The sequence below is a fragment of the Notechis scutatus genome, chromosome 9 (assembly GCF_049901735.1).
Source record: "Notechis scutatus isolate UNSWTSFEM ecotype Mainland chromosome 9, rNotScu1.2, whole genome shotgun sequence".
Taxonomy (NCBI): Eukaryota; Metazoa; Chordata; class Lepidosauria; order Squamata; family Elapidae; genus Notechis; species Notechis scutatus.
In genome coordinates, this window is record NC_142017.1 from 3,896,909 (window position 1) to 3,921,915 (window position 25,007).

Sequence of the window (25,007 nt, forward strand, 5' to 3'; positions counted from 1 at the left end):
AGAACAGACTTAGTCACAAGATATTTTTTTATGCTTATCTAAATTGAACATAAAGACTTCATTTCATTAGCTTCGTTCATAATTTCTGGCCTGGTTCCTTCAGCCTAAAATTGATAAATGGCAAAGTTCCTCTGATACTTTCCCAGTTTTACCATCATAGGAGAAAATTCATGGTCAGTTCAATGGAATCTGCCTTCGTTCCTTATGTTATTGTTAAGTAAGGGAAGACAAGAAACAGGAAACAACATTAAAAATACTAAGTGACAGCTTGATATTTATGAGACTCATGTATATTTCTTAGCTGTTTTGCAGGAGAAACTAAATATAAGTTGAATAAAATATATTTCTATGTCTAGAAAATAGATTTGGGAGATCTGAAACAAATATGGGCTGTACTAAACAAATGTAAACAAATCAACACAGTGTCACTTTCCACACAAATCTCTCTCTTTTTATGTCAGGAGGATTAAACTTGTTAAATCCAGTAAGAATACACTATAATCATATTTATTTTTCAAAAAAGTAAAGCCACAATAATCAGACATTTACAACTAATAAATTACTGCTGTAATTCCTTTGCAATAAGGCTTTGAAATATAATCTGTCATTTCAGATTTACAGAACATGACTCTTCATAATTATAATTCTCAGACACACATTACCGGTTATAATTAAATTCAGTTTCAAAAAATTTCTGATGTATTTCTATGGATTATCTGTTCATATTATGTTCTAATAGTGAAATTAATGTTTAATCTGTTGAATAAATTTGGGGAGTCCTTGAATGTACCTTCACAAGCCACTGTTGATGAAATGCTGGGAAGTTAGATAAGAACAAAAATGTATACAGTTTTTCCTATGAAGACTTACAAAACCAGTCTGAACTCAATTACAGGCAGAAATGATGGATTTTTTTGAATAAAGGCAGGCTCTGAAAAGCTTTCACACCTCTTCAAAGAGTATCAAAAATGTTAAATTATAGCCAGTGTGACAAAGATCTTTGAAAATGGACTTGCTAAGAATGTAACAAGTGATTAAATTGCAAACTCTTTCAAGCAAAAAAATAATCCCTTAAAGTCGTGGAAACAAGTCTATTTACTTGCATGAACTTGCTCTGTCATCAGTTTTTTTAAAAAATTCTTAATTCCAAGTTATGCATAGGAGCTATACAACTGAGTCGAAAGAAAGAAAGAAGAAAGAGAAAGAAAGAGAAAGAAAGAAAAAAAGAAAGAGAAAGAAAAAGAAAAAAGGAAGGAAGGAAGTGTTGAATATGCAATATGGTGACGTCAGACTCACTCATTGGTCCATTTTTCCAAGTGGGAAAAATAATGAGTGTCAGTGGCTGAAGTCAGGGACAATTCCCTTTTAAAAGGAGTACTGAGGCGCATTTTCTTCCTTGTTCTTTCTGGAGCTGAATAAAAGAACTAAACAACTGCTACCGTGTCCTGTCCTTCACTTCACCCACTATCTAACAGGAAGGAAACATGCTTTGGTTTCATGGATCCGATGATTCCTTCCTTCCTTCCTTCCTTTTTTTTTTTTTTTTGCATCAATCAGTTGTGTAAACAGGGTGACAATCTAATTCAGTTCTGGGAAATTCTGGGACTTAAAATCCACAGGTCTTAAAATTGCCATGTTTGAGAAACAGCTAGCTTTTGTTTCTTGCCCATGTCAATTGGAGGGTACAACTGAAAGGCATAGAGTCGGTAGGGACCTTGGAGGTCTTCTAATCCAACCCCCTCCCCCACGCAAGCAGGAGGCACCCTACACCATTTCTGACAAGTGGCAGTCCAGTCTCTTCTTGAAAGTCTCAAGCGATGACGCTCCCACAACTTCCGAAGGCAACTTCTGTTCCATTGATTGATTGTTCTCACTGTCAGAAAGTTTCTCCTTATTCCCAGCTTAAATCTCTCCTTGTCCAGTTTCCACCCGTTATTCCTTGTCCGGTGCTTTAGAAAATAGCTTGATCCCTTCCTCTCTGGGAAAGCCCCTCAAATATTGGAAGACTGCTATCATGTCTCCCCTGGTCCTTCTCTTCCCTAGAGTAGCCAGGCCCAGTTCCTGTAACCGTTCTTCATATGTTTTAGTCTCCAGTCCCCTCATCATCCTGGTTGCTCTTCTCTGTACTTTTTCTAGAGTCTCAATATCTTTTTTATAATGCGGTGACCAAAACTGGATGGTTGTCCAGTCTCTTCTTCAAAACTTCCAAGAATGGAGCACTCAACAACTTCTATAGGCAAATTGTTCCACTGATTATTTGTTCTCAGCGTCAGGAAATTTCTTCTTAATTCTACCCTGGCTCTCCCTATGATAATCTTCTACCCCTTATTTCTTGTCCTCTCCTCAACAGAGGTTGAAACCAGAGCTACAACAAGGCTGGGAAAACTCTACTCTTTTATTCTTCCCCTGCTTCTAAGAGTCTTAAAAATGGCTTTCTCTTTCCCTTCTGACTGCCAAAAATAAATCCATGTTGACAGCCATGTGAACTGATCTCTTGAAGAGAGTTTTGGATCAAGCCAAGAACCATCTCAGCTCTGCATCTCTTTTATGATATCCACTGTTCTTCTACTGCCCGATGGTGGCATCTATTTCCCTCTAGAGGGTGCATGGACTCTCTGAATCCAGGTGGCCTTCAGGAAAAAAAATTACTCTATGCATGGCTGGGTGAACTATCTTTACAACACATTCACATACTCTCTTTGAATCACACATACACCTAATCCAAGGTCCATCTAAAATCAATGATAGATAGATAGATAGATAGATAGATAGATAGATAGATAGATAGATAGATAGATAGATAGATAGATATAGATATAGGTAGAAATAGAGATATAGAGAAAGAAATAGATATATAGAGATAGATAGAGATAAATAGATAGGGAGGAGAGATAGTGATATAGATAGATAGATAGATAGATAGATAGATAGATAGATAGATAGATAGATAGATAGATAGATAGATAGACAGACAGATAGATAAATAGATAGATAGATATAGAGATATAGATAGAAATAGATAGAGATATAGAGAAAGAAATAGATAGAGATAAAGATAGATAGATAGATAGATAGATAGATAGAGAGAGAGAGAGAGAGAGAGAGAGAGAGAGAGAATAGATAGCAGCCTTGAAATGAAACTCTATGCATAAGGGGACTCATTTAATCACACTTCCTTCTAAAAAGAGGTGTGCACAATTATTAAATTCCTTGAAAATTTAAAGGAAAACACAGTATATGAAATATGTTTCTTTCTCTCTCTCTCCCTGACCTCCATCTTCAGGACATAACTCTCAAATTATGTTTCTTTCCTACTCATCCACAAAAAACATACCTTACAAGGATGGTGATGTAAGTTTGAGAGACCGTATTGTATCTCATCATATTAGTGGAGATGTCAGTTATCTCAATCTTACACAGATATCATCTCTTATTTACTTTCACTGTTATATCCCCATCCGATGCCAAAACAAAGAGGATAATTACATGGATTATTCTTTTTTATAAATGTCCCCAAAACTGGAAGTGGAATGAAGGAGTTAAGAAAGAGCTGTCTGAAAGAGTTCTTCTCCTTTTTTTTTTTTTCAAATGAAGGAGTCTCTGGTGGACCTCTGCCTTCCCCCTCCCCCGCTTCTATTACTGACATTTTAATTAAGACTGGAATATTCCTCAGGGAACGTTGCACTTAAATAGAAATCATTTTAATATGCGGCACTGGCAGAACGTAATAGAGCCACACCGACCCATATTCCCATATGGTTTATGGTACTTAGTGATTCTTTTGTACAATGTATTATGATGTTAAGACATTTTATGAGTTTCTATTGGCCAAGCTGAGCCATATCAAATTATAATTTTGCTCAGTGGATTTCTGCATAAGGAGATTATATAAGGCATCTATTCCATATTGATTTTGCACTTCAGAATAGGCCGACTCAAGTTTTCTCACTCGCCCTGAAGGCCTCGAGCGAAAGAGGAGACCAAATGGGACTCTGAAGTTGGCTTTCTGACCTAGGGCATATAAACCCACTACTGTAACTACGATGTAGACATAGACAAAGGATTCATTTCCTTTCCATGACATTCAATGCATTTTACTGTATCAAGATGAGATTGGAGCTGTTATTTGGGCAATGAAATTCAGTTGGGCAGCCTTCCAGACATGGAGAAGATGACCCTTTTAAGGTTTTTCTTTCACCCAAAAAATGAGGAGGCCTGCTATCATGTGCCACTAGCAACTTTCAAAGGTGGTAGCTTCCAAATTAATGCTGATAACTATGGTCTTTCTAAACTCAAAATGCATTGGGCCTTCCTTCCTTCCTTCCTTCCTTCCTTCCTTCCTTCCTTCTGTTCCTTCCTTTGACTTTTTTGAACATATCTTGTGGACTTCCTTCCTTCTTCTCCCCTCCCCTTCTTCTCTTTCCTTTTTTACTTCATTCCTTCCTCTCTTCCACCTTTCCTCTCATCTATTCATATGTCCATCTATTTATCTCTCCAGCTCTCCTTCTATCCATCCATCCATCCATCCATCCATCCATCCATCCATCCATCCATCCATCTCTTCCAGGATCTTCCTCTCTTCCTCCCTTGAAAGCAAATTGGTCACCTATCTTCCCATTTCAATTCTTGTTACAATTTAAACTCAGGGGGCTAAACTCATAGAACGTTTCTTCTAAAATCACTGCAAGCATATACTGTAGACATATTAAAACCCAACTTTACAGGATGTTCTGCTTTCCTGAATCCCAGATAATAGAATTCGCTTGTGGGAAGGATGGCAGAAACCCACTGCTTTGTTTTATTGCCTTGCAGTCTAAGGCCAAACCACATCCCTTGTTTAAAGAGTCCTATAAAAATAATATAAAACAAATAAGGCTTTTGGCTTTAGACAGAGACTTCTGCAAGAGACAATTTAAGAGAAGGGAAGTTTTTATGCCAGTCCAGGTCTGTTTTATTTTTTGGAGAGGAAAAGATGACTAAACTATGAAGGGGGAAGGGAGTGGGGAGGAAAGAAGGAGATGAGTAAAGGAAAACAGAGGGAAAGAAGGTAGGAAGGAAATCAGATGGAGAGAAAATGAGAAGGGAGGAAGGGAAGGAGATGAAGTAAGGAAAACAGAGGGAAAGAAGGTAGGAAGGAAATGAAATGGAGAGAAAGTGAGAGGGGAGGGAGGGAGGGAGGGAGGGAGGGAGGAAGGAAGCAAGGAAGGAAGGAAGAGAGGGAGAGAGGAAGGGAGGGGGGAAGGAAGGAAGAAGAGCAATCCACACCAACCTATTTCTTGAATATTGTAAGCTTTCTTACTGTTGAACAGTTTAGGGTTCTTTAAAAAAAATCTTTATTTTTTTACTTTAACTGTCCCATGTTTCTTATTAACAGAAATAAGAGCACACTTTTGAGAAGGGAGGGCTTTTGGTTTATTATACCCAGCAATGACAATTTGGATGCTTTAACTTAAAGCTGATTTTTAAATTCTACTGACTTCAGAAAGATGGATGAGAAAAACAAAGAGTGCTTTTACTTGGGAAGGACAACTCCCTCGGTCACGTTGTAAAGCAATGAAGTTTTCAAAGTAATCAGGGTCTTTTGGTGTGTGTGTGTGTGTGTGTGTGTGTGTGTGTGTGTTTTCTAGAGGAACCAAATTGTGAAGACATCTGTTATGTTATTAATTTCACATAAATCTTAAGCTCCTGAAGGCCCAAAATGAGGTTTCGCTCAAGCTGAATTAATGAAACATGATTGTAAGTCCCTTGCATGAAAATGCTGTCATACAGTATTGAGTTACTTATAATCACTGAATAATCTTTCAGCTTGCCAGGAGAGATCTACTTTTAAATCCCTCTATAAAACAATATCTGAAAAATATCAGAACACTAACTACACCCTGAAAGATTAATAGCTGAGGAGAATATCTATGAAATGAATTATTCTTTCTCAGGAAAAGAGACAAGGCACTTTCCGTAACAGCTGCTGCAGCTGTTATTGTAATAATAATAATAATAATAATAATAATAATAATAATAATAATAATAACAACAACAACAACAACAACAACAACAATGCAAGACACAATTCCCCATCCAGTTGTAAGAGGTTTTTAAGCCTCAGGATTCATGTGAAAGGCCATGTTTTCTAAAAGCCAAGCAAGCTTTCTATGTAATTGAGAAAGGGTTGCATGTTATATAGGCTTCCTAATCCAATATGTTTCGAATCCAAATAAATTGGCTAAGTCAAAAGTCTACTACTAATCACAGAACCTGATTCCTTTGAAAACGTTCATTTTTCTTTCCATTGTCTTTTTCCTGGTTATCCTCTGAGGGGTTATGTAGAGACAACCAGGAGGAAGAAGTGGTGAGGTAGAGGTAGTTGTATACCAACCAGCAATATACTTACTGGTGCTCAACCTGACATCGGTTCCTTTGCTTTTAGCTTATCATTCAAAACATGATGGTTCAGAGAAGAGGTGGGTTTGAATTCTTATTCAGGTTTATTCTGTCAAGAGTGAAGTAATTGTGTTCAACATCTTGAACATCTTCTGAGGGTGTCTCCCCCCCCCCACCAGTTAGTTGATTAGTCAGTTTCTTTTGCAGACCCAGTAAGAGCCCAATATAGTTAAGAATAGTGAAAGGTCCAATAACTCTGAATCAGTAAAGAGGGACACGGTGGTGTTCTGACCCAACTGGGTTGCCAAAGAACAAACACAGACCAAGGCAGCAGCCCCCACCTTTTAAGGTTTAATAACAAATTCTGTTCTGAAGGCTGCTTTCCACTAATTAGCTCTGACAAGAAAGAGCCTTGCCAAGTTGTTCGTCAAGGCTGCCAAAAACCCAGAGATAAGAACTAATTTACAAAATTCTCCAAACACGAACTAAGATGTCCACCAGTTGAGTTTCAGAGCTTCTGTGCTGTCTGCAAAGAACGCTTTTCCAAACCTGGCTTTTATCCTCTTGAGGGAGGGGCCATTACCTTGCAGCCTTACTCCTGAGTCGCCTGTGCTGCTGTAATTGTTCTTTCCTCTGAGCAATCCTTCGTGCACATGCACTTGGCACAGGCTCCTCGGGAACCTCCTCATCACTGGTGCCAGCTCCCACAATCCCTGAAGGCAGCTGTCCACTCCCTGATGGTCCTGGCCCTTCATCAAAGTCCTTGCTCTCCTCAGCCACCTGCACCTGCTGCCGGCTAACCACAACAGGTGGCTCAGTGGCTAAGATGCTGAGCTTGTCAATCAGAAAGGTCGGCGGTTCGGTGGTTCGAATCCCTAGCGCTGTGTGATGGAATGCGCTCCTGTTACTTGTCCGAGCTTCTGCCAACCTGGCAGTTCGAAAGCATGTAAAAATGCAAGTAGGAAAATAGGGACCACTTTGGTGGGAAGGTAACAGCGTCTGTGCACCTTCAGCATTTAGTCCTGCCGGCCACATGACCACGGAGATGTCTTCGGACAGTGCTGTCTCTTTGGCTTTGTCACAGAGATGAGCAGTGCCCCCTAGAGCCAGAAATGAGTAGCATATATGTGTGAGGGGAATTTTTACCTTTACTTTATGAATCAGTACATTCAATCCTTGATTTCATTTCATGTTGGATAGGATAGTATAGGGTAGGGTAGGATAGGGTAGGGTAGGTTAAGGTAGAATATGATAGGTATATTAGGGTATGATAGGTATATTAAGGTAGCCTCTCTCTGCCTCCCTCTCCCCCTCTCTCTCCCCCTTTCTCTCCCCCTCCTTCCCTCTCTCTCTCCCCCTATCTCTTTCCCTCTCCCTCTGTCTCTCCCTCTCTCCCTCTCTCCTCCTTCCTCTCCTTCCCTCTCTTCATCTTTCCCATCTCTCTCTCCTCTCTCTCCCTCCCTCCCTCTATTTCTCCTATTTCTCTCTCCCCCTTTCTCTCCCCTTCATCTCCTTCACTCTCTTTCTCCTCCCACTCTTTCCCTCTCCCCTCCCTCTCTCTGACTCTCTCTTTTCTCTCTCCTCCTCTCTCTCTCTCCCTCTCCCTTTCCCCTTCCCACTGTCTCTCCCTCTCTCCTTTTCTCTCCTCTCCCCTCTCCTTCCCTCTCCATCTCCTTCCATCTCTCTCTCCCCCCCTTCTCTCCCTTCCATCTAGCTCTTTCTCTCTCCCCCTCCCTCTCCCCCACGTCCAACAATTATAAAAAACTACAATGATATATAAAGCCTAAAATATAATCAGTAAGACTGAAAAAGTTGGGTGAACGCTTAGTTCCTCGGCTTGATAGGCCCTCAGTGAAACAAACATGGAGAGAAAAGTAGATTTTCAGGGACTGAAACTTAAATCAAAGCTTGTACTCAAAGCATCCCTGATTTGCATTGTGATTACTGCCAATAAGCCAAGATAAGATTACATGCTTAGATTCCTTTCATCTTCTTCTGGTCAATACTTAATTTAAGAATGTTTATTCATCTCTTCAAGCATTCTGAGGAACAATCTAGCTTGGCATATTTTCTCTTCTGTATTTTTATATTTAGAATTCTTTCAGGTTGGACCCAAATCTGTTTCATGTATGATGCTTCATGGTTTTGACGTTTTCCCATGTAACCCAAAGTATCAGTTGTGACAAGGTCAGCAACAGTGCAAAATTCTACTTTCTTGCTGTCTTTTTCCATAAACATATTACCGCCCTTTTTCTTAAAGATCAAGTCTTACTTACGGGTAGACTGTTTCAGCTCTACAGAATGGATTATTAAAACTTGTTGAATATTGTTGAATGTGTTGAAATGCTCAATATGTGAATAGACTATTTTATTTTATTTTTAAAAAAGTCTATTGTAATGACTCAATTCATACAATCTAATAAACCGTTATATTCGTTCTGCTAGGTTTAGGGTATCCTATCCAACCACTGTAGTTTGTAAACCAAGGTTTATATCTTAGTCTGCAACCTGGAATTGTGATTTATTAAGAACTGTAATTAAGCAGACACAGTTGGGTTTGGCATATAAAGAAAGCAAATCATATGGTCTATTTGATTTTGGCTTAGCCGTCTGGGTGAAGCAAGACAGATAATGCATAATATTCCAACAGAAGAGAATATATGTATCTGGGATGAATATCTTGTATCTGGGATACAAGAGCAACAAAGTCACAAAAACAGGTGAAGTCCCTTTAATTCCTTCAACTTGGCTTCAAAGGTCCAATTATCACTGACTGGAGAAAAAACTCCCCCACAAACAGTTATTAAAAGGAAGAACTTTTGTTCAAACTCAAAATACATATAAATTATAAATAGTAAAAAAAACCCAACACAAACGACACTGAAACAATTAATAAGACAAGACAGGATAAGGGCTTGAAGACGTCTACAGATATCGAAATACATACACTGGGAAGGATGCCAGAACTCAGATAAAAACTGAAAGACTAGAATTATTTCACACTTTGCTTCCAGCACTGGGCCATGCACAGTTTGTCCTTTTAAACAGTCCTCACAGCTGCAGCCCATGAAGGGGATCAAGGCCCTTTCCTCCCCGTAGACCATGCCATTTACGTTTCTCCCTTATCTGCTCCTCCCTGTGTGCCCTAGGATGAAGAGGGGATGGGCCTGGGTCTTCCTCTGAATGCCCAGCTGGTCTGTGCCCTTCCCAATTCCTCCACAACCTCTGGAACCACACTCCCACTCCCTGTCAGCTGTTCCTCCTCTCCCTCAGAGTCAGATTCTAACAGGAGCATGACAGTATCTTAGGGTTGAACTATGATGTCCTTGGTCATTTCTGAGCTTGGCTGTTTGGTTCAACACAGGTGCAATGTCAGCCATTCATACCATTCCTTTTTATTCGTGGGAGTAGTTGCAATAGGAGCCCCAGTACACTGCTTTGCCCAGGGGCCATAATGCCATTAAGATGGCGCTGGTTATGGAGCACCACAACTTCTGAAGGCAAGCCCTTCCACTGGTTAATTGTCCTACTGTTTGGAAGCTTCTCCTTAATTCCAGGTTGCTTCTCTCCTTGATTAGTTTCCATCCATTGTTTCTATCCATTGTCCATGGGGTCACAATGGATCGGACATGACTTCACAACTAACAACAATTGTTTCTTGTCTCACCATCTGGTGCTTTGGAAAATAAGTTGACCCCATCTTCTTTGTGACAGCCCCTTAAATATCGGAAGACTGTTACCATTTCCCCCCTATTCCTTCTTTTCTCTAGGCTGGCCAAATCCAATTCCTGAAACTGTTCTTTATATGTTTTATTCTCCAGGCCTTTAATCATCTTAGTTGCACTCTTTTCAGAGTCTTAACATCTTTTTTGTATTGTGGTGGCCAGAACTGGATGCAGGTGTAGTCTTACTAAGGATTTGTAAAACAGTACTAGAATGTTACATGATCTTGATTCTATCTCTCCGTTATCCCTTTCTGTTATCCCTTTCTCTACCCGTGGTACATTTCATCTAAGGCTGTAAACCAAGAATTCGCAACTTATTTTGGATTGCAGTTACACACTGCACACTTTTCAGAGCCTCAGAGTATTTTTTTTGTAATGTGGTGACCAAAACTGAATGCAGTATTCCAGCTTTGGTCTTTTCCACTCCCTGAAATTTCCATTCAACTTCATCTGATTGTTTTGTATCTGGCCTCTTTCCCTTTTTAATATCTGAGGATTTGAACAATAGCTGCTGGTTATTATCCTGGGCGTTATTGATTAAAACCTCTGCCGAATACCTCCCATCTCACTTTAACAACTAAGTGTGATTTACTTTTCTTCTTACGCCCTGTAACAGATGATTAACGTTGATCTAAAGAGTCCTGGCGAGATGAAGCAGAATGTCAGCTACAATTTGTCAAGCTGGAAGTATAGATTATTTTATGTTCCTCGAACTTTGTGGGTCCCAGAGAAACACCGATCTTGATTGTTAAATCCATCCACACTTCCCTTAGGGCTGTGAAATGCCAGAAACATTAAATAGCCCACTTAATACATAACCTCATTCTGTATGCTTGACTATTTTGTGTTTTTTTTTTCCTTCCCTTTTCCCAGGCCGGCTGAATGAAATGGGATCAAAGAAGAAAAAAATTATCCTCACTGGATTTTGTTAAAATATTAATAGGTTCGGGTTGACTGGCTAAATTGAATATCTATGCAGATCTCGCTTGCATGTTTAACTTCTGCTTAGGAAAATATGTTTCCTAGGTGATAACCTTTTTATGTACCAGCCTAACTTCATTGAAATGCATAGAGATAAAAGTATGACACACTCCACAGCTATGCTATTCTTGTGTGGCAGTGTGATAATTCAGATGATAATTGATCCACCCCAACCTGTAGACAGTTTGAATTCTGTAGTCAATCATACCATTTGATGTTAAAATATGGAGGCATACAATGAGATCATTTACATAACAAATCTTTCTGAATGCCAAGCACCTCCAAATCACTGACAAAGAGGGGAGGAAGGGGAAAAAAAATAACCCCAATTTGGTACATTGAAGTTGTACGAGACTAAATATATGCAAGTTTTTTTGCTTTTTGTTTTGTTTTCAGGAATAAAATGCAGAGGTCAGCCATCGATCAAGTTCAAGAATGCAGTTTCTCCTTCGTATTCATTCTTAGACTGCTCCACATCTCTCTTGCAAAACCTTTCTCAACCTCGTTAGGGGGTTTTCTAGAGAGATCTGTGACCCAGAAATCATTCTGATCCATCAAATTGCCTGTTGGCTATCACCAGGTCTCTCTCAAGCAAAAAAATAGGATCCAGCGGATCATTTGTGATCGGTTGGGTTGTGGAGTAGCTGACTGACCCTTGTTCTCCTCAATAAGAAAGGAGTGGGAAATATTCTGATATAGAAGAGAATGATAGTTCACATGGGAACGAGGATTCACGTCGATCAGGAAAAAAGAACAAAAGAGAGTTGTTACATTCAATTGTGCTTCTTCAGGGAAGCTTTCTTGGTGTTTCCAAAGACAACCATGGATTTAAGAGCATCTACTGTCAGGCCCAAAACTAAATATTGAAATTTTGTAATTATTCCAAGCAGAGTTCTTTATTGTTTTCACATCTACAGATGGAATCCTGCCAGACTAAGGACTCTACAATCTGCATTTACAACCTATTCTGTAAAATATTAAGGAGGAGCTGTCTTCAGCCTCTTTCTCTCACATGTAACATCCAGACTGAGTTGCCCCTTACCTCTCTGGAATGCACCTTCTCTCTTCTGAGAATCTACCTCCTTAGTACATTCTTTCACATATACCACGAACCTGATCTTTCAGGACTCTAATCCCACCCAGTGCAACCTGTAATCCTAATTCCTAGATTTGGGGACCACTGATCCACACTGTTTTCATCTTATCAACAGTGTATTTCAGCTTTGGAAGGAACGGATTCCAGAGAAGCGGCCATCATACAAATGCATTTTCAATCTTGAGTGTTACACCCTTGTGAATCTGCCCACTATCTTTAATTAAAACTGCCATCCCATCGTCATTAGGTTCCACACCCTGTACAGGCAATCAAATTATGTTCTTCAATTAGTAGCATCCTTTCTTTACTCCTTTTAATTTCAGAACCATCAAAGCCCCTGGTTTAGTAAATCAATTTCAGTGCGAATTTGTACAATGTGAACCCTGATGGGATTCAAAATTGACTTAGCTAATGAATAGTCATTGGCTTGAGGGTTAATAGGTTTTTTTTTTGGTCTCAGGTACTTGATATTAAAATGTAATTTTAATATTGTACTAATGGATTACTTCTGCTTTTTACTATGGCACTAATCCAAAGTTCAGATTTGCTAAAAAAAAATAAAAAATACAACAGCGATTTGGAATTGTAAATCAGAGGCATAAAATCACCAGGCTGTTTATTTCCTGTTCCTGTGATTGCTATGCCAACATTTAATGGAATGGAAAATTCATCTGCAATTCAGCTAACTTTTGGTGAAGTTATGTTTGTAATAATTAGTAGCCTCTTAATAAACATTGTACACATGCAGAGAAAATTAATGGGAAGTCCTACATGTTTGTTTTTTTTTTGCTTTTTTTAAAAAAAGAAAGCCTGGATTCAGATTCAGAAAATGAATATGACTGATGAATATAACTAAATATAACTAAAATATAACTAAAAGTTAACTACTTCAAAGCTGAACTTGCATAGGAGGATAGAGATGACAACATTCTGCATTATTTTTCCATGAACATCTTTTTTTTTCCTTTTACTGGTATACCAGATTCAGAATGGGCCTCTTCCCTAGGCCAGGGGTTGGCAACTCGTGGCTCTAGAGCTGCATGCGGCTCTTTCATCCCTCTTCTGTGGCTCCCTGTCGCCAGTTAGTAAAAGGAAAAAGAATGCCGTGCTAGAAGGAGACTCTATGGTGGGGGAACCAGACGTCTGCTTGGCTCCAGAATTGAAGTTGCTTGCTTTCACTATTAAGAAATTTCTCCTTCATTCTAGGTTGCTTCTCTCCTCGCTTAGTTTCCATCCATTGTTTCTCATCTTGCCTTTTGGTGCTTTGGAAAATAGTTTGAAACAGCCCCCGCCTTTCACCTTTGTCAGAGCCCCTCAACTATTGGAACAATATTCAGTGCTCCCAAAGGTGCTTTTTTCAAGAGGCAACAGGGCTTCCTTTTTGTTTTTCCCTTGAAGACATTTTGCTTCTCATCCAAAACTTTCCCACCAGAACTGAAGAAGCTTCTTGGATGAGAAGCGAAACGTCTTCAAAGAAAAACCAAGAAAGTCCAGTTGCCTCTTGAAAAAAAACAGCACCTTTGGGACAACCATGATCTAGAGGATTGAGAATCTCCATAGGCATTGAGTATTGTTTGCTGCGAATTGATTTCACTGGCTGAAATGTGGCTGGGTTAATTCAGTAAAAGATGGTTCTGGATTCATGAATTGTACAAAATACACATTGGGTGAGACGAGAAATGATGTTGCCCAACCTTCTCTCTGACTTTTTCTATCCTCGGCTCTATACAAAGTTTATTTTAACCCAACTGAGCTGCTGCATCCCAGTCCTAACGCTAGGGAGCAGACTGACACAAGCATTTCAGACCTGGCGCGGACCGGCAGTCTTTGCAGCATGTTGCAACAAGAAAGCTTTCATTTTTTAAAATCTCATTCCTTTGTAAACACTCTAAGCTTTACAGAAGTCATAAGAGAAAAGGTCAAAGGGCTACCGCAAAAATATTCTTCAACCGCCCCATTTTTGCAGCTTGGCTTCTCTGCAGTTCATTGCAATCCCCTTGCTACTTTCCTCGAAAGAAGAGCTTCCCTGCCTTCCCCTTAGTCAGACAAAGTTATAGATCACAGCTCTGCCAGAAAGTAATTGATTGCTGATTCAATTATATGAGGTTAGAGGACTTTCTGTTTGTAACTACAACTTCGCCACGGCTCTTACTTTCACATGGCTTTCTAGGCGAGGCCAAGACGTGGGGAGCTACTCTGTACCCATCCTCAGCGTTCTGCACAAACCCAAGAAAAGGGTTTAATTCTATACATTACGTTTGGTTAATCATGGGTTCACATTTGGTGTGTGGAGGGGTGCAACCATGACATCCAATGACTCATTAGTCAATTTCCTAATGTTTGAAATTCAGGAGACTTAATTGAGAGGTCCCTAAGTACTCCAGTTTGCAAGTGAGGGATTAAATAGTTGGGAAGGAAACCTCCATCCCTTATATCTATTGTCTGTCTTTCTGTCTGTCTGTCTGTCTGTCTGTCTGTCTATAAATCTCTTTATCTCTCTATCCATCTATCCATCCCCCTATTCTTCTTTCCCCCTCTATCTGTCATCAATTTATGTTATCCATCTCTCTCTGTTTCTATCTATCATCTGTCTATCTACAGTATCTATCTATCTATCTATCTATCTATCTATCTATCTATCTATCTATCTATCTATCTATCTATCTATCTATCTATTTATCTATCAGCTATCTATCTATCATCTATCTATCTATCTATCTATCTATCATCTATCTATCTATCTATCTATCTATCTATCTATCTATCTATCTATTTATTTATCTATCAATCTATCTATCTATCTACAGTATCTATTTATTTATCTATCTATCATCTGTTTATCAATCTAACTACAGTATTTATCTTCTATCTATCTATCTATCTATCTATCTATCTATCTATCTATCTATCTACCTACCTACCTACCTACCTACCTATCATCTCCAAACAGAACTCCTTAGGATCTAACAGAATTCCGGGAAAGCAAAGAAACTGAAAATTGTGTAAGAGAATTAGATCCCGGGAGACAAAAAACACTAACCTAACCCCAAGACACTGAGTCACCGAAAAAGCACAAAAACAGCACATTCCACCCCTGAGACTTTCTCCCTGATCCTCTTTTCCTTTGAACGCTGTCAGAGCAAACCTGGTTAACTCAAACAGAGTGAAAGCAGGCAGGAAAAAGAAATACACCCCAATAAGCTCCATTGACGATGCTTAGATTTCTGTTCGTTCTTTTGGTGGACCCATATTGCCAATAAGTCCGTGTGTGTGTCTATGCGTGTGTGTGTGTGTGTGTGTGTGTGTGTGTGTGTGAAAACCCCAAACCCTAGAATTTTCCAGAAAAGAGAAATATCTACAGTGAAAACCAACCAACAGACTTTCTTCCTTGGGTAGAAAGATTTCCCCAGCCTAAAAGAAGTGTGAAAATATTTATGCTGCAGTTTTGGTTCTATTTGATTTCCTTTTGGCTGGGCTTGACTTGCGGGAATTGCCAACCAATTTTTGTTGGCGTGTATTTGTCAACCTCTGGAATGTGTTTTGGCAGATGTAAAATTAGAAACAAATTTTGTGTGTCGGGCAGGGCCCTGCAGCACTGTTAAAGGACAGGAACCAAAGCTGTGGCTTTGTCACAAGGATTCCAGGAAACCACAAAGAAACAGAACTGAGTAAGCAAATTGAGGAATAAATATACGGAAAGATGCAGAGCAGATGCTTCAGAGGTCTTTCAGGAAGGGGAGGAGGAGGAGGGATATGTTGTCTTCAAGAAGAGAGATTGGCGTTTACCTAGATCCCAACATTATTTTCCAAATCATTGTTTTTCATATTTCCTCCTTATCTCACCTGCCTCAATACACGTTACAACACCAGAAGAATACAGGCAATGATTAGCCGGCCTATCAAATTAAAAGCTGACCGTTTTCACATTTCAGAATTTGCTTTAGACATGATGGATGGTGAATTGGATGCCTCTAGGATGGCCTTTTCATTACAAGTACTTTTTAAGCCTTCTTCATCTTCCCTATAAGGGCTGCTCTTGGCTTGATTCCACAGTGGACAACTTCAAATGAAAAATATATATCTTTATTCTCTCTTCTGCCGGAATACTTAAAACATAAACCTGGACATTTGGAAGGAAGGATGGTCAACCCTATTTCTGTGAAATATTCAGAAGAGCAAAATAAAAGGAAGAAGGTAGGACTCTTCTCTTAAGCTCCATACCTCTGAGGATCTACTGATTTTCTTCGATAATCAAAATAGATAAAGACGTTTTCCTGCAAGGAGGAGGAGAGAGAGAGAGAGAGAGAGAGAGAGAGAGAGAGAGAGAGAGAGAGAGAGAGAGAGAGAGAGAGAGAGAGAGAGAGAGAGATATATCAGTTCATAGTCAGAAAGCTGATGAAGCTATTCTGGCTTGCAGAAAACTCCATAGAACCCCATAGTGGTGATAAAACAGAAGAATAACTAATGGAGAGGTGTAAGGATTTTGTGTCACGTGTAATAACAATAACAACAACAATAATTGCTACTGGTTGTAAGTATCTACAGATCAGAGCCCTTACTTACTTAGTTCGCTGGTTGCTACTTCTTGTTACTCTTAGTTTTTGGAGTGGCCATTAAACATTTGGATCTAGAAAGCGGGCAGAAAAGAGCAATTGAGTTGAAAAGGGATCTCAATCAGAGAATATTTGTAGGGCAGGGTGAAATTCAACCACCTTGGCCCACCTCGGGACAGATGGTAGGGACGATTTGAATTGGTAAAAAAAATCGCCCCGGTTGCTCCTGGTTGCTATTACTATCATACCAAGCCATGGCCATAGCCATGCCCATACAGCCAGTAGGGAAAATTTTTGAATTTTCAAGTTAGGTAACATTCATTAGACTAGCAAATGTTACCTACAGTAGTTTGGGTCATGAAATTGTCTGCAAGAAAACAGCCAAGCTCAGGTAAGAGATCTCTGCAGGATATCTAGTTCCTTTAACCATTCCTTGTACTACAGAGCTCTTCTCATTTTTATTTCTCTTCTCTGCACTCTTTCTAGGATCTCAGCAACTATTTTGTATTGTGGTGACCAGAATTGGATGCCATCTTCCAAGTATGGCCTCACTAATGCAGTATAAACCACTTAACTGATGGTGTCCAGAATATACCTTCCCTGCCTGCCTGACTGGGTCTTCAACTGGGCACTGCTTCCACAGTTTAGGATGAAGAGATGGATCCAAACATTTAGCATCCTTAACACAAACTAAGAGGAAAACAGTACCGTGTCTATAGACCAATGTTTTACAGTTGATTATGCAGTAAAGCAGTGTTTCTCAACCTTAGTGACTTGAAGATGTCTGGACTTCAACTCCCAGAATTCCCCAGCCAGCATAACTGGAAATCTGGACTTCTGGCAGTATGGCATAGAAACCTGGACTTCTGGGAGTTGAAGTCCAGACATCTTCAAGTCACTAAGGTTGAGAAACACTGCAGCAAATGGTTTCTGTGTTTCAGGTTTGTTTTTTTAAAAAAAAGTCATTTTCATTCCCAAATAAATTGGTTAAATAAGCAAATATATTAAGTTTCCTTGCAATGGAACCAACAATGCTCTTCCCTTTCACCGTCCTGTCTTCTAATGTAATGTAGTCTGCTGCTTTAGAGCACACACAATAAGTTAATTAGGCTGTGGTTAGGAATTATTTGTAAATGTCATATTAGCATGCTACTTTTGTTCTAATGCTACATGGAAAGAGCTTCAAAAGCGGGTGTCACATGCCCGACGCACTGTTTTGCTTCCAGTCTTCATTTCTTAGACTTATTTGCCAGCCAGATTAACTAATGAGTTATTAAACAGTTTGTTTAATGGCTGTTGTGTCAAGGAGACGCCTGGACATGGCATAGCTGCATTGTTAGCAACATCACAAGCCTTCTGGTGAAAATTCTCCCAAAGCTCCTATTATGATCCTATTTCATTCTTGCAATAAAGTCCCTCTGTAGTCTGTTTAACGTGAAATGACTATGATAAAGCCGTTATATTTTAACAATGTAAGTCTCTCCATCCTTCTCCAACAGATCTTAGAAAAGATCTTGCTGACACTCCATAGTAGGTTTGACCGACAGCCAAATTTCCGCCTGTTTCCAAACAAGAAATCTTTAAAGAAAGCCAAGATTAAAATGGGGATAGGCTAGAATGTTGTGGTTTTTCAGATGTTAGTCACAAAGAGACAGACTTATGAAAGTAGGGTAATTTTGCTGGTTACAGTGAAAGAGGGATGGAGATGGACACATTTCTGGTATAAATCTCTTATAATTTCATATCAATGGATGTTTTAGCATAGCATCAGCACTTAGACTTATATACCGCTTCACGGTGCTTCACAGCCCTCTCTAAGTGATTCCCAGAGTCAGCCTCTTGCCCCCAACAATCTGGGTCCTCATTTTACCCACCTCGGAAGGATGGAAGGCTGAGTCAGCCTTGAGCGTCCGAGCATTAACAGAGGGATACAATCAAGATCAAGGGAGATACTAATACCACTCTATAAAGCCTTAGTAAGATCACACCTAGAGTACTGCCTCCAGTTTTGCTGACCACATTATAAAAAAGATGTTGAGACTCTAGAAAAAGTACAGAGAAGAGCAACCAGGATGATTGGAGACTAAAACATATGAAGAACAGTTAAAGGAACTGGGCTTGGCTCTTCTAGTGAAGAGAAGGACCAGGGAGACGTGATAGCAGTCTTCCAATATTTGAGGGGCTGCCACAGAGAAAAGGGGGTCAAGCTATTTTCTAAAGCACCCGAAGGCCAGACAAGGAACAATGGATGGAAACTGAACAAGGAGAGATTCAACCTGGAAATAAGGAGAAACTTTCTGACAGTGAGAACAATCAACCAATGGAACAGAAGTTGCCTTTGGAAGTTGTGGGAGCACCATCATTTGAGACTTTCAAGAAGAGACTGGACTGCCATTTGTCAGAAATGGTGCAGGGTCTCTTGCTTGGGCGGGGGGTTGGACTAGATGACCTATAAGGTCCCTTCCAATTCTGATTATCTGTTAGAATCAAACTCCTGGCATTTGGCAGAATTAGCCTGCCATACTGCCTTCTCACCACTGCACCACCAAGGCTGTTTTTTTAGTTCTTGATTTTAATAGAAATCAGGTTTTGTCTTTCAATTGTTGGACCTTCATGGACAGTAACAGCAATTCCCAGTCCTCTTGATATCCTGATCCATCTTTTTTGTGGAAATATGAAGGCAAGCTTTATTTGCCTGGCTTGTGGTGTGGAGATTTTTTTTGTTTAAGAGTGCAGGCTTCCAGATAATTGACAGTCTGGTGGAGACAAAAAAAAAAAAAAGCTACAAAACAGACAGAAGATATTAGAAACACCAATCAAGCAGAACACAGCAAACTCCAAGACCAATAAACACAGACCAAGACTCCCAACCAATCAGGATGAAGAAAAAAACCATTCTGGCACAGCGTAGGCTAGCACCAAATTTAAAATAGAAATGGCTGTGAAAGTCTGACTCATGGACGAACACAATACAGAAGCCTGATGATGGCAGATGAGATTCTGCCGAAATGTTGCTACAACTTTAAAAGCACAACTATAATGGCGTGGGAAAATACCCGAACAAAGCTGAATACCATACATACATACATACATACATACATACATACATACATACATACACACATTTGATCTTTGTGTCATTTTATATCTTAATCATTGTGTTGCATTTCAATTACATCTTAGATTCTAACTTACATTTTATAGACTTCCTTTCATATCCCTCCATACATAGAAATTGTTCCATACTTTATAATATTCTGATACGTCTCATTCTTTCAATTCTAATGTCAGATTGTCTAGTTCAGTGCACTGAAAAATCTTGTCTATTATTGCCTTGTCATTTGGGACTTCCAAGTTTGGGCAAGCAATAGTTTTGCTGCTGTAGTAACATGAATAATTAGGTAAATATCTGCTTTACTAAAATTCTCTTTTATTATTCCTAATAGAAACGTCTCTAGTATAAAGTTAATTTTTATACCCAACATGTCTTCCTGCCTGGATGGATTTTATGCCATACTACATTTGACTTTTTGATGGCAGGTATGACACACATCACAAAGTCAGCTTTGTGTCCCCCAGGATCCTGGTTGATTTTTTCTGCTCATCTTTAATCCCTTTCTGGATGAAGTTTTGCTGCAAGCTACCTTAGATGCAATTTCCTTAATTGCAATCTCTGCGTATGTCTTTATAATTCAGGAACAGACTTAAAAATAATAATAAAGGGAGGTTTGATTTCCCGCAGCTTGGAAATCAAACTCAACTTGGAAATTCTATGAGTGGGTAAGAAATTGTGTGGTCGATGCTCATCTCTTACACAAGCTCATTTGTAAGAACCAGAAGTTTCTGAGTGACTGAATGTCTGAACTTGGATGCTGAAGCCAGCCTGGTGCTAAGAAATGCAGGCACCAAGCAGAGAGAGAAACGAGGAAAACAGTCGAAGAGCCCTTTCCTTTTGTCAAGCTCTAATTATTTGTTTTAACAAGGGCCCATAGCCAAAAAAAATATCTTTTCCCTTCACATCCTCTTGCATATTTTAAAGCTTGAAAGTCTCACAGCCCCAACTCCCTTACTAACATCCCAGAAACAGGCAAATAAATTGGCCAAGAATCCAAACAGAAGCAGAAGTTGGAGGTGAACAGTGTTCCCCAAAGAAATTTTCTATGGATCTTCAGAGAGGCCGTGGAAAGCAATGGAAAGCTGAAATAAATAAATCTGAAGTGGCTTTTTATTTTATTTTATTTTATTTCCTGGCTAGCCAACCTGTATGCATCTGCTCTTTCTTTCCCATAGGGATGTCCTTATAGTCATCACTTGATTCTATTCTTTTTCTCTTCCCTCTAGTTTTGTGGACATACGGTGTTGCTGAACGGCTTGTAGTACATTTTTCTAAGCCGAGAAAGGATCTTGGTAGGAAACCTACAAATTTATGGATTCTTCCATTATCAGCAAAGCAAATGGAGATATAATAAACACTGGTTTGAAATGCAAGAAAACTCTTGCACTGCTTAATATTTTTGAGTAGCGTGAATTTGTGGCTTTGGATATTTTATTCAAACTCCTCTAGATTTCATGTACCTGCTCCAAATTCTGCACCGTTCAAGTTATAATTTAATGAAATGAGTAATGGTGTTCAGAGTATGCTGAAGTTTGGGGCTATTTTCAACTTAATTTTAATTCACCTCTTCCCTGTGAGCAAGCAGTTATCGTTTGAAGCTCCGTCAACTGAGAAAAAAATAATCTTGGTGTAAAAAGCAAAGGAGAACACAGGAACCATGAGATATTTGTGCATCTGGCAATAAGAATCTGTGTTACAATCGTAGAGCACCGTAAGAGTAAGCAAGTCTGGAACCCACATTACGTATCTGATATTAGCACAATTGAGAAAGTCCAGAAATATTTCACAAGAAGAGTTCTCCACTCCTCTACTCGTTGTAGAATACCTTATGCCACCAGACTTGAAATTCTAGAACTAGAAAACCTTGAATTACGCCGTCTTCGGTCTGATTTAAGCATGGTATATAAAATCATACATTGCAATGTCCTACCTGTCAATGAATACTTCAGCTTCAACCATAACAACACAAGAGCACACAATAGATACAAACTCAAAGTTAACCGCACCAAACTTGATTGCAGGAAATACGACTTCAGCAATAGAGTGGTCAATGTCTGGAATACTCTACCCGACTCTGTAGTTTCTTCCCCAAACCCCAAAAACTTTAACCTTAGACTGTCTACTATTGACCTCACCCCTTTCCTAAGAGGTCTGTAGGGGGCGTGCATAAGCGCACCAACGTGTCTACCGTCCCTGTCCTATTGTTTCTCTTATTCTTCTTTTATTTTTCTTATATGTACCCATTTCATGTATTCACAACTATGTATACACTTATACTTATTATCTTGTAAACAATTGGCAAATCAAATAAATAAATAAATAAACTTAATACAAATATTTCTGGTTTTAGTTATTTACATTTTGAAGGCATCTCTAAGCAAGTTCCAGGAAGGGAAGGCCAAGTTCCTATAATTATGTTAGCATTAATATATGCAATGTGTAATAAAATCAAAAGTTTTAAGACCACAGCAATTGGATAAAGACACAAATGGGTAATAAACAGCCAGAAGCCAATATCCTGATGTCTTCTATTGGCTAACAAAGAGCTCAAAGTAGCCAAGTTGTAAATCAAGAGTTTAAACCACAATGTTGCTTTATTGTATAAATAGAAAAGATGTATAAGAATCTAGAGAATATGAGATTAGAAAGAAAACAATGTTGAGAGACTGTCAGGAAAAAAAAATTGATCCTCATTTAGCCACACAAGGATTAGTGAATAGATTGGGTTTCAACCGTAACCTTGTAGAATACCAGCAGTCAAAAATCTCGACCAAAAAGATAAAAAGACTTGTAAAATTGGCATTCTTTTGTGAATTGAGGAACCTAAACATAAAACTAATCTTATGTGCTTTCCATTCCCCATTTACTGTACGAAGCAATGCACAGCTTTTGGCAGCTTTTGATCAATGAGCGGAACAATAACAACTTTTTTACCAGTATTGTTAGGATAAAGGCATTGCCTCTAGATTGCTGTTTTTAGATATTCCGCTCCAAGTTTGCTTTATTTTTTTATGAATATTTCTGATGATAAGATTTATAAAATTGATCCCAACTGAATTGTCGAGCATGCATTAGTGTGCACAGTTGTTTACAAGCTGATTTCACCTATTTTTCCGTCCGTCCTTCCTTCCTTCCTTCCTTCCTTCCTTCCGTTCTTCCTTCCTTCCTTCCTTCCTGCCTGCCTGCGTTCTATTCCTGCCTTCTATTCTTCTGAGCATTGGAAATGGTGCATAAATGATCATCTAACAATAGCATAATGATGGCTAACACTTGGGTGAACTTAAACCCATAGCACAGATATTCTGGTAGTGAATATCTCCTTTTTATCCTTCCTTCCTTCCCGCTTCCCTCCCTCCCTCGCTTCCCTCCCTCCTTTCTTCCTTCTTTTGAACAATGGACACAGCAATCAACCTGACAACAATGTGCTGATAAATAAAAGTTCTTTCTACATCCATAAGGTAGCTTTTTGGCTATGAATATCCCTGCACCTTCCAAAAATTAATGGGAAATGAGACAGGAGAACCCTCCAAGACTATAAAATAAGGAAAAACAAGAAGGTTTCCTGTGCTTTTCATTTTGGTGTATTTCTGCCCCTCCTCCCAAATGATCCTTCTTAGTAGATTGGGCGAGGAGCAGAGGAGGGGGGAAATCCAGATTAAATAAACCATGAGATTTTTCTCAGGATGTTATCCACCTTGTTCCAGATTGCAATTTGTTTTCTGATGAACAGCAGGTAACATCAATATAAGAAAGAATCTGTAAGCAGATGTTGGAGTCCTGAAATGACTCCATTTTATTTTTTTCCAAGTTCAGGATCAAATTAGATTGATGCTAAGCTCATCTTTAGCAATCAGATCAGAATATGTATGTGTGTGTGTGTATGTATATATGTAGGTACACACACACACACACACACACACACACACACATAGAGAGAGAGAGAGAGAGAGAGAGAGAGAGAGAGAGACTGATGATCCAGCTTTCGAAGGTGAGCTAAACCCTCTGTTCCATGTATAACTTTTTTTTTCAACAAAAAATAATAATAGGGAATTCTTTCCACCTTCGGGACATTTCAGAATTGTGCTCAGATCTTAAGAAAGCCACCACAATAAACAAAGGGATAAATTGTCACCCATTATAGTTAATTGCCTTGAACTATATCTCATTGCTTTTTTTTTTTTTTTTTTTTTTGAGGACAGGATGGGTTAAAATAATTTCTGCTTTTAGTTCAATGTTTGGAATGTTCTATCTTCCATTTATGTTAGGTTATCAGTCACCTTGCCTGTTTTTCTGGAGTTCCTCGTCACCTAGAAATAGAGTGGCCAGCCTTGGAAGCCCTGTTTCACTTAGAAGCTTTGAGGTTGCCACATTTAGTGCCTGGGAATTTGGGAGGGGGGATTTCATAGAGAGGTGGAAGATTAGACTCAATAACATTCTTTCTCAGAAAGTCAAGGACATGTTGACCTGCACCTGGAGAGGTGGGTCTGAGAATGTCTCCAGTTGGGATGATGTTTGATTGGACCATGTGATGGACTGGTGGCTTCAGGGGATGAATCTTTGAATTTCTTTTGGGAAGGGAAATCCCAGAACTCTCCGATTCAGGTTTTCCCAGATGTGCCAATATGACAACTCTAATAAAATGGAATTTTGAGAAGATGCTTGTCTCGGAGGTGGAATTTGTTAGTTGGAACGCTGACCAGAGTGGCCATTGCAAAAACAGATTTCCTCAAAAACAAAGCAAATTTTGAAAAAAGGAAAACAACAACACAGCGATAAACAGCTAACTGTCTTCTCTCCCCTTTAAGATTAGAAAAGCAGCTCAGGATGTCAACTCGGGTCTGAATTTATTTCTGACCAGCTATGCTGGTAAGAAGACCACGATACCACTTTTTTTTCTCATTCTATAATGTTTAGCTTATATTCTAGCTTCCTTTTTTTCCCCCTGATTTGCATCTTGTTTTTATACTTAAATGCTTTTGTCCGTTCAGTTCAAAGTCTGTTCGGTTCAAAGGGTTCTGATCAAATGTACAAATAAATAATAACCACATCCAGGATCATCCTTGGCAAAGGTCTCAATCAGGGCAGAGTAACATCTACGGTAAATGGGATTGACTGGGGAAATCTTGTCCATCTCTGGACAAAGCCAACTTTTCATGGAT